Raw genomic sequence first — 11,523 nt, 5'->3', positions numbered from 1 at the left:
AGATGAAAAAGAGAACTTATCTGAGTAGCCCTATGTTAATGCCATTCTGGAAATGAAAAACAAAAGTGGTGCCTATTCTGTCAAACACTATCATAAGCAAAAAACATTTATAAGTGCTTATATGATTATATAGGTACAAAAATATGTATACACGCATATGAATAAATATATATGTATATATACACATGTTGTTGTTGTTAGTTGCAGTTGAGTCAATTCACACTCATGGCAACCCCATGTGTGCAGAGGAGAATTGCTTCGTAGACTTTTCAAGGTTGTGGCCTTTCAGAAGCAGATTGCCAGGCCTTAATTCTAAGGTGCCTCTGAGTGGGTTTGAACTGCCAGCCTTTCGGTTAGTAGTTGAGTGCTTAACTGTTTGTGCCACCCAGGGGCTCCGTACACACACACACACACACACACACACACACAACACACATCAATAGATGGATGGGTGGATAGACAGATGCAACTTATACAACTATGTGATATCCTTGAGATTTTAGATACAAAGGTTATCTAGGTATATAAGGAGTAAGACATATTTTTATGTAATTTTCCTTTTGAAGGATGATATTTAGGTAATAGAGGATCCAGAGGATATTTTCCTCACTTTAATTACCTCATTGCATTTCCTTCCTTTTAATTTTGTTTTTTATAAATGGGAACACTGTATTAATCCATTCTAATTAAAAACCAGCCATGCAACCCTCCAGTTAAAGAAACAATTTTTAGTCTGCCTAGGATATCATTTAGTCAGAAATTGCCTCTATGCCTTTTGGAATTATCACCACTGCAGTGCTCTGGTGACCACTGGTACAATGGCTTTACTAGAGGATTTTATTCTAAAAAGATCAGGAATTGCTCTGAAGAGGGCTCAGAGTCCAACTCTTTCACGGGGTAGGGTGGGGGTGGACTAACAGATTCCAGAAGTTCTATTCCTATAGTAAGAGGGAGGGGGATATGGGAAGGAGAACAAGGAAAGACCTAAGTTTACCTCCTGCTTGTCCACAGAACACCTCTTCGCCTTCCTGCTGCTGGAGGAGCTATGCTATTCTTAGCCATCTCCTGTGAAGGCAATTACACACAACCCATCTGAAACTCGTTTCCGCATTTGTTCAAGAAATTCTTTTGTCTTACGTAAATCCCCCTTGGTCTGCCCTTGGCTGGAAGGGAGGACAGCCAGGCTTCCTCTCTCCAGCAGAGCCCCTTTCTGTACCTGAAGGCCATTATCTCATCATTGTGCCACCCTACCTCCCCTTTTTCAGACGGAAAATTTTAATCTTTAGCTGTTTTCTTATCCTTCTACTTCTCATCATTTTAATGACCCCCTTCCTTTTAACTGTTACCAAATGTGTTTCAGAACTGGACTCAATATTCTGCAAAAAGCCCATCTGATCTTGCTCTCCAATGATGGGGATAATGTAGGGGCTAAAGAGAGTCTGGGAAAGTGACAGGGAGAGTAGAGACAGGGGCTTCTTGCCCACAGCTGTGGAGTAAAGTTGTGTACAATTGAGTCATAGGTCAGAAAGTCAAGATGTCAGTACAAAACCAAGGCTCCCAATCCAAGATAGGATCCTCAAAAAAATCAAGCCAAGTCCAAAGGCCTTGCCAGTCCAAAAGCCCAGGGAGAATCCCACAGAATCGGTTAGTTAGGGAAGCAGCCTGGACGTGGGCAGCTGCAGCCTTTAAGATAAATTCAGGTCTTAGTGTCATGAGGTGGGGAGGAGTAGGCATTTCCCAAACAGCTGAAGAATTGGCCAGTAGTGAGTTCAGGATACTGTTCTGATTACCTTTTCAGGTGAGGTCAAAATTCCCCCATGTCACTAAACATAGGCCTCAGATCTTCCAGTGCATCAGGACCAAACTTAAGAGGATGTAGAGTCAGAAAATGGGCCCCAAGTCAAATGATTCCTTCCCAGTTGGACCATGTGATAGCTTCTTGGGCTTGAAAACTTGGAGTCCTCTCTCTTTCCTACCTGTCCATTGGCTGCTCCTATTGAGTTAGTCATCATATTGTGCCCCTTCAATGTCTCCCTCATGCTCATTCCTTTTGGCTTCTATTTCCACTGGTCAGACCTGAACAATTTAAGTCCTGAACTGTAAATGAATTCCTGTCCCAATTTGTCAATCTACCCCACACTCTACTTTCTTACTTTTATATGTTTATTCAATGATTGATTCTGAAAAGCCAATGAGGATAAGTTTATATTCTTTATTAATCTGTCAAAACACTCCAACATTTGGCCCTAAGTTACCTTTCCCAGCCCTACCTCCCACTACTTCCTTATTTGAGCCCTGGTGATTAAAGCACTCAGCTGCTAATCAAAAGGTTGGCGGTTCAAACCCATCAGCTGCTCCTCAGGAGAAAGATGTGGCAGTCTGCTTCCGTAAAGATTTACAACCTTGGAAACCCTATAGGGCAGTTCTACTCTGTCTACAGGGTCAGTATGAGTCAGAATTTGACTTGACGGCAGTGAGTTTTGTTTTTGGTGATTTGGTGCAGCGGTTAAGAGCTTGGCTGCTAACTGAAAGGTCAGGGGTTTGAATCTACCAGCTGCTCCTCATGAGAAAGATGTGGCAGATGTGCTTTGCATGTCTGTCTTTGTCCATGTTGCTTCCTTGCCTTAGAAGGAAGCAACTCTCTGCCCATTTCTGTCTTTAAAGACACAGATCCAGTCTTCGTTCCTCCAGGATCACCTCAGCTAGAAGCCACTTTTCCGTTGGGTTCCCTCATCTAACCCTGGACTGTACCAGGCTGTTAGTTGATTTTCATATGCATGTGTTGACTCCCTTAAGTAAACTAAACCAAACCCATTGTCGTCTAGTCAATTCTGACTCATAGCGACCCTATAGGACAGAGTAGAACTGCCCCATAGAGTTTCCAAGGAGTATCTGATGGATTCGAACTGCTGACCTTTGGGTTAGCAGCTATAGCACTTAACCACTACACCACCAGGGTTTCCTCCCCTAACTAAAACCCCCCCCCAAAAAAAACACCACTACCGTCTAGTCGATTCTGACTCATAGCGACCCTATAGGACAGAATAGAACTGCTCCATAGAGTTTCCAAGGAGCACCTGGCGGCTTCGAACCGCCGACCTCTTGGTTAACAGCCGTAGCACTTAACCACTACGCCACCAGGGCTTTCCCCTCCCCTAACTAACCCAGCCATACTCCCCTAACTAGATTTTTTAAATACTTTGATGGAAAGGTGGGCTTTTAGAGTCAAGAGTATTACTCCAAGTAGTCTAGCACTGTCCTGAAGGTACTGAATTTACAATGGATTCAGTGTAGTTACAATGCTACAGTGCAGTGATGCTCAGTATTTTCAAAGATGAAGATCCCTTTGTTCCCTTTTTATTGTCAATTTTTTTATATCTCTCACATGTGCGAGTGACTCATTGATTGTAATTTTTAAAAACACAACAACATAATGACCAGAAGCTTTTGTGAGTTTGATAACACTTTACAATGAAGTTGTATTCAAGTATAGTAACATCTACATGAATTCGAAAATTAATAGTACTATATTTATAAGGGAAACCCTGCGGCGTAGTGGTTAAGTGCTACAGCTGCTAATCAAAAGGTCAGGCATTCGAATCTGCCAGGCTCTCCTTGGAAACTCTATGGGGCAGTTCTACTCTGTCCTTTAAGGTCGCTATGAGTCGGAATCGACTCGACGGCACTGGGTTTGGTTTTTTTTTTTATATTTATAAGATGGTTTTATTTATTTGGTTTATAGATAATTCTGAGTGAGCATGTAGTTTTGCTGACCCTTGCAATCACTTTGGTGCCCCATGTGTCCAGCTGCCATTATTTGGGCATATCATTAGTATGTCATAGGACTATGATGAGTATTAAATAACATACTATATATTAGATGTGTGGCACAGTGCTTGGTGGTTAAGAGATCTTGATCTTTCTTTCCCCTCTCCATGCCAGCATCAGCTAATTTTGAAGATAGTAAAGTTCCAGGACCTTCTGGCCAATTCGATTTGGTAGGGACAGACGTTGAAGCAGTGGAGGTTGGGAAGGAAGGCAGTGTTTCTGAGAGGGAAGATGAAAGGACATTAAAGATCACTCAGGACAGTGATTCTCACACATTTTGCTCTCAGTACACCTCTACCCTCTTAAATACTATTGAGGACCCCCAAAGAGCATTTATTTATGTAGAGTGTATCAAGAAACTTCAAAAATATTTATTCATTAATTTATTAAAAATATCATTAATAAATCCATTACACATTAACATAAGTAACACATTTTTATGAAAAATAGCTATATTTTCCAAAAGAAAAATAATTAATGAGACTGGCAGCCTTGTTTTCCATTTTTACAAATCTCTTTAATGTTTAGCTTAATGGAAGACAGCTGGATTCTCGTATCTGCTTTGGCATTCGATCTGTTGTAATATTTGATTTTGGTGAAGTATATGAAGAAAATCCACTCATACAGATATATTGTTGGAAAAGGTAGGGTTATCTGAATAGCCTTTCAGATATCTGTGGCTATTCTTTGAAACTAAACCAAAACTCAACAAGTGGTAGTTTCTTAAAGGTTTCCTGCAATGTAGAATCTGAAACATAGCAATGAATTTTTCATTGTCTGTTACATTAAAATCCATTGCTGCCTTGACTTTAAATGGGTCTTTTAGTCATGCATAGTTTTGTAACATCAAGCATTGGTCATTTGGAAAATACTGGTTCACTGAATTACGCAGATCTTCCAAATGTTGACACATTTCATTATACAATTAAAAAAAATCAAGCTCGTTATTAATCACCACTGATCTCATCAGATAAGTCTTTAAGTACTGAGAAGCTGTCATGCTCATTGTGGCAGACACAAGTTTTTCCAAATTCTAATTTTCACTTGAAAGTTTGAATTTTGTCATTGGCAGCAAATACCATCAGTTGCTTTCCTTGGCGTGACAGGTTAACTTTGCTCTTTTTTGAGAAAATATCTGCCAAATACCCGCATTTGAATATCTACGTTTTGTCAGTTGTTCTTTCAAGTAAATATAGCTTACCTTCTAACTCCAATGATGGCATAAATGCCTTCCTTGAGATGGTCATTGCACTTCGGTATGCAGCAAAAATGCCCTATATGCACTTTGCATTTTGTCACCAGAATATCAAAAGGACATGTATTCCAGGGTGAAGATTTAACACAATTCATCATTTTAGTGCTTCATCGAGGACATTCTTAAGTGAAACTGACATTTTGTTTTTACTATGTGGCAGTGAAAAGCACAATAACTACTAGTATACTTTGGTAACATTGCCTTTATTTGTGCTAAGGTGCCAGCAGTTTTACTCACAATTGCTTTTGCACCATCGGTGCAAATGCCAAACGGTGAAAAAGGCAAATAACATCTGTTGTTGTTAGTTGCTGTTGAGTCAATTCTGACTCATGGCGACCCCATGTGTGCAGAGTAGAACTGCTCCATAGGGTTTTCAAAGCTGTGACCTTTTGGAAGTAGATCGCTAGGCCTGCCTTCCGAGGTGCCTCTGGGTGGGTTCAAATTGCCAAACTTTCAGCTAGTGGTTGAGCACTTAATTACCTGCACCACCCACGGACTCCAACATCTTAGTACTACTGTAGAAATAGTTTTTATCTCAATGACTCTCAGAAAGGGTCTTGGGAATCTCCAGGGATCCATTGGCCATATTTTGAGAACCACTGCTCTACAATTTTGCAAAGGGCCAGCCCTCCCAGGATGTACAATATAGCTACTAGCACAGCTGGGAGGAGAGGCCAGGTCTCTTTCACACAGAGCAATTTGCCTCACTTTTTGGTGCCTAAGATGGACTTTTTATTTCTTTGCAGAACTGAAGGCATCTGGCTTGGAAGCATGATTATTCTCTACTCACCTTTAAACTGCATCAACTATTACTAAGTCTCTGGCAGTGATATGTTGATTATGTGAATTTAAAGCCCACAGGAGCCAGAGGAATGACAGATCAGATTCTCTGAAATGAGAAATAAAATCAAGGAGCCTGGCAGCAGGATATACAGCTCTTGCTCCCGCTGACCTTTGGTGTTACTCTGGTAGAATGACTGCTTCTGGGCCAGATGGCATGTGGCTTAAACGGAGCTCTCTCAACCTGTTTTCTAGTATTCATTGTTCATGTTGATACTCCTTCGTTTTGCGGTCAGTCCGTAATTCTTCGTGATCAACCTCATTTTGATTTTTTTTAAGAGGCAGCCAAATTCGAACAGGCCTCCATGAATCCAAGCAATTTCAAAAGGTTCAATTTCTTTTAAATCTCCAAATCCCAACCTTTTTATATCCAATCACGGTTACGGGCTGACAGACCTGAATCTCTCTTTTGTCAATTGAATGTAAGTCTAGCAACTTTTAAGCGCAATGAGATTGAAGGACTGAGTCTCTATCCCTAAAGGAGGCGGCTGAATGGAAGCCCATTTAACTTTTTGTTTAAAGGCACTAAATAAGGATCAATTTGTAAAGGCAGCTTTTCAAGAGTACCAAGAAAGCTTCTTAAATCTGAGGGGGGATAAGTGGTGGGTCAATACCCTTTATCTTATCAACAATTTCACCAAATAATATTTATTAAGGGCTTTCAGGTCAGGTTTCTCAGGTATAAACACGCAAATACTCCAAGCAGAGATATCCGAAGTGCTGAACCATAGCAGTTCCTTGGGTTTGGAATGTTTAGACTAGAAGCTAATGTCGCTGGTCTATAGTAAAGCATGCTTTCATTACTCCCGAGCTGAGTTTATAATTTATTAGTAAAATCTGAAGTAGACTCAATGACCAACAAAAGCAAATTTAGCCAATCAGCCAAGAGATCTGGCTTTTCCCTCAGGGTTATGTGTAAAAACAAAATTCTGTCACATGAAAAATGTCTCATTTTTGACATAAAAAATATTGGCTTAAGGAGAGAAGAAAGAATTAGCTATGGACATTATATTTGACAGATTTTCCCCTTTGCATTCATGATATTTGAATTATATGCACATCATTAAAAAAATACCGAGGCCTCATAAAAAGCCTGGCAAGTCAGTCATTGTAAAATGGGAATATTTGCATGTGTTGTAATGTTTTAAGTTTTAGTATTTGCTCAGAATTACAGTGGTTAAGAGCTATGGCTGCTAACCAAAAGTTCGGCAGTTTGAATCCACCAGGCACTCCTTGGAAACTCTATGTGGCAGTTCTATTCTGTCCTATAGGGTCACTGTGAGTTGGAATTGACTTGACAGCAATGGGTTTGTTTGCTTTTTTGGTTTATAATAGGGGCAGAACATACATGCTTTTGTAAGAACCACTTCAGCTTTTAAAAAATACAACTCTTTTTTTAAGTCAACAAAACTTCAAATTATCTAAAAGATATACCACCGTACAATGGGAGACCTGGTTTGACAGAATAAACTGTGTTGGCCTTGGTGTTCAGGCAGGTTAGGTGTGTTTGTAGACTCCAGGAGATGGAGCCATAAGGAATTTGTTTGCATGAAAAGTGAAGTTGCCTCGCGGAAGTGAATGAATCCTAAGGGAAGGCAGCATTGCTGGGATCCTGAAAAAGTTCAAGAACTAGAGGAGGGTGCTAGAAGGGAGTGGTGGTGTACTTTCACATTTAAACAGCCACCATTAGCTTGCACTGCCTGAGTCCTTGGCAGGAGAGGCAATAATTGAGAGCAAGTAAAAATTTTAAGAGTGGTTTTGGAAAAAATCTTTGTAAGACATGGGGAGTATTAGTCTGAAGTGCACTGTAACTAATGCAATCAAGTGAAATAAGAGGGCAAAGGAAGTCCATTTATCCTCTTGGACTCAGCAGCACCGTCAGTGGGTATTGTGTCTTTGCTGAGGCAGCAGCGACTTTGGGCATCAGTGGGCAATGGTGCCTTTTGTGGCCATCTGGGCATTATTCTGTTTTCACCATTGGTGTAGCCAAGAATCAACACCCCAAGTAGCCAAAGCCAGAGAAAAGGAAAATGATAGTTCGCCATATGGTAGCTGAGTGCTGAAACCAACATAATGCCCTGTCACTGTGTTTAACAATAATGGGACTGGGAATAGTTTTCTGTTCTTATGTTAAACAATTCTGAGAATAAGTAAATTTAGTTACTTGTTCCAGGAAATACTTTTTCCTGAAAGATAAGATCGTGATCCAATTTACTCAACAAGAATAACCTCATCAATCCTCGATTAAAGATTTTCACCTCACTGTGCCCAGCAATCAATGGCTATCATGTCATAGAACCTGTCCAATCCTAATCAGGTCCCTGTCTTGTAAGACCTGCCTTAAAATCACCCATCCCAGTCCCTAATATCCTCCCATCATACACTTTCTGGGACACTACTTAGACTTTGTTAAGGTAATGTTCTCCCATACTATAGAAAGTCTAGAAAATATTGCTTTAATTGATCAGTATTTTTTTGGGGGGGGGGCTTGACAGTTGATATTGGAGCCCTGATGGTGCAGTGGTTAACATTTAGCTGCTAACCAAAAGGTCAGCAGTTCAAATCCACCAGCCGCTCCTTGGAAACCCTATGGGGCAGTTTTACTCTGTCCTATAGGGTCTCTATGATGCACAATCAACTCCTCTGCAAAGGGTTTGGTTTTGGTTTTTGACAGTTGACACGGCCAAAGGAGTGAATATCTGCACACTCAGAACATTCTCCCTGAGGTGTAATTCTTGTTAGGTGCCCTTGAGTCAATTTTCAACTCACAGCAACCCCATGTGAGAGAGTAGAGCTGCCCCATAGGGTTTGGAATCACCAACCTTTCTGTTAGCAGCTGACCGCTTAACTATTGCACCATTAGGGCTTCTTCTGAGGTGTTACAGGTGCCGCAATTATGGGTGGGAGGGTGGAGCCAGAAAAATATGATTCGTTCTATTTTTGTGATCCAGTTTCTACCTATAGGCACGTGAGACTTGGAGAAACTTGGCCTAAAAACCCATAATTATTCTTTAAGTGAGAACAGCAACAAGCAAATGACCATACTCACTACTTTCTACATCATTCTTCCTTGATAAGAGAAACGCAATGCTCCCTTCCTCCAGACAAATGTGATTTTAAATTCATTGTATCAAGCAACCACAAAATCTTAAAAGGGTGTGTGTGTGTGTGTGTGTGTAAAACACCACCCCATCTTATTCCAAAGGATGATTAAGGCAGTTTACAAAAACGCAAGAGCCTTGGTGGCGCAGTGGTTAAAGTAGTGCGCTGCTAACCAAAGGGTCAGCGGTTCCAACCCACCAGCTGCTCTTCGGGAGAAAGATGCGGGGGAGTGGACGGTTTGCTTGCATAAAAATTTACAGCCTTGGAAACCTTGTATGTGGCAGTTCTACTCTGTCCTGTAGGGTCGCTATGAGTTGGAATTGACTCTATGGGAATGGGTTTGGTTTGAGTTTGGGTTTACAAAAATACGATACGAGAGAAATAAGTAAGTACCAGAAGGCAACACTCTGCTGGGAAGAGCTGCCTTATTCCTGGGAGCTTATTCTTTTCGCTAGTGCTCGGCTCCCCTTGCTCCGCTTTCCCCGTTTCCACCAGTTTCCTTTTCTACAGTTATAAGCCACTTTCTCTTTTAGTATATGAAGACTAGCCTTAGCAACCTCAACACTGAAGCTCTTTTCTCTCTGCCCAAAGTATACCTTACTCCCTCCCCTGGGTGGATTAGGGGAAGTTACAGCAGAAGGATGCCCTTGAGGGCCAAAGACGGAAGAACGGAAGAGCGGGAGGGAGGGGGTTGAATTTGATAGCACTTCCGGCTTGGTTAGGTGGTGCGCATGCGCTCCCTGGGACACCTGGTACTTAGCACAGTTGACTTCCACTCCCATGGTGCTCAGCGAGTGGAATCATGGTTCCCTCTCATAATGGGTTACCAGGTGCTAGTAGTTCTGGATTGCTGTGTGGCCTTCATATTCCCGGTGAATTCCTCCAAAGATCATTTCCGAGCAAGTGAACAAAGCCAAATCTGTACTTAAATAGGATGATTGCTGGTGAAGAATTTGATTATAATGAAAAAGGATGGTATGGCTGTAAGGGAGATGAACTGTTGGAAAAAAAGAAAAAAGATTTTGGATACCTCTTGGAGAACTGTAAGATAAACATCATAGGTGAGAAGGACGATTTACTAGTTCATTTCTGTGACAAATGTGAATTGCCTATTAAGATCTATGGGCGAATAATTCCGTGCAAGCACGCTTTTTGCTATGCCTGTGCTGTCTTATATGGAGAAAAAGGAAAGAAGGTGTGTCCAGGCTGTAGTTATCCTGTGCTGCGAATTGAGGAATATAGACGAGGTTCTATCTTCATGTGTAGCACTGTTGAAAGATGCAAGAGAACATACTTGTCTCAAAGAGATTTAAAGGCTCATATCGAGCACCGTCATAAAAGAGCTGGGGAACCTGTTCCCCGTGCTTCACTAGAGAGAGTTCATCCTCGTGTTGCCTCACCGTCAGTGCCACGAGACAAGTACCGTATGAGCCACAGTCTGCCAAAGAAGCACACCAGGATGCCACGATTACCTCCATACAAGCACTATCATCACCCACATGAGCATCGCCGTGCTCGTCGAGTAAGATTGTCTCCACCTCCTCCAGCCTATCATGAAACCTTTCGTACTTCAACAAGAAAGCGCCAGAATTTAATAATTGTCCCTCTTCAGGATAACTCAGATTCAGGGGCTAAAGAACCACCACCTCCTGCCTCGACACCTGCTCACCATCGTCCTGAATACCAAAGTCATCCTATGCCTTCACAGCAACGTTATGTATCACCAGCACCTCGATCATCAGTAAGCCATCCAATGCCATATTCTCCCCAGGCTGCAAGTACTCCTCACTTGGCTTATAACAAAGTGCCACTTCCAGCAATGACCCCTGTCCCACTAACGGTCCCTCCATTTGGGTTTATGATTGCCCAGTGGCAACATTATATGAAGTATTTTCCTCAAGGATCTCCCCTACTTCAGAATGGTGGTCTATACGTAAATGCGTTCCCTCTTCATTATTATTACAATCCTAAGTCTTTACCTCAGTTTACTGGAAATGAAGAAACTCTGGGCCCACTATTTAAATAAACAGCCAGAAGAAATGAGCCTGGTGTCTGACCTGTATCAAGAGGACGGCCACCTCCTCCACTAATGCAAAGTTCACCTTCTCAAACCTCACCTTCTGGGTCACATCATACAGATAAGACAAAATATAGACCATAATAATAATAATAGTATTTTGAACTGAAGACCTGATGAAGAAAAAAAAAAAAAACCCTTATATAGAGTCAACTTTTTTTTTTTTTTATTAAGCTTTGACTATTTTGAGAAGGAAAAGCTAGCTATAAAGCACTTAGGGTCTTGTCTCTTGAAATGGTTTTAAAGCTTGACTTGAGGATTTATTTCAAATTCTATGCTGTATATAGACAAGTGCGTGGATTGAGCACAGCAGTATTTTAACAACTTTGTTCCCCTAGTGTGGTGAATTGACCCAGTGGTGACCATATGTAATATGATTTCCTGAAATAAATTTGCATTATTCCATATTCAAGTGTTGTGT

The 11,523-nt window shown here is 41.3% G+C and overlaps 1 pseudogene; it reads left to right on the top strand.

Annotated features, from left to right (window-relative positions):
• Positions 1–9,827: 9,827 nt before the first annotated feature.
• On the top strand, positions 9,828–11,051 carry LOC126068873 (E3 ubiquitin-protein ligase Hakai-like; annotated as a pseudogene).
• The last annotated feature ends 472 nt before the right edge of the window (positions 11,052–11,523 follow it).

The sequence above is a fragment of the Elephas maximus genome, chromosome X (assembly GCF_024166365.1).
Source record: "Elephas maximus indicus isolate mEleMax1 chromosome X, mEleMax1 primary haplotype, whole genome shotgun sequence".
Taxonomy (NCBI): Eukaryota; Metazoa; Chordata; class Mammalia; order Proboscidea; family Elephantidae; genus Elephas; species Elephas maximus.
Note: the sequence above shows the minus strand (reverse complement) of the source record. Positions and strands in the feature narration are given on the sequence as shown.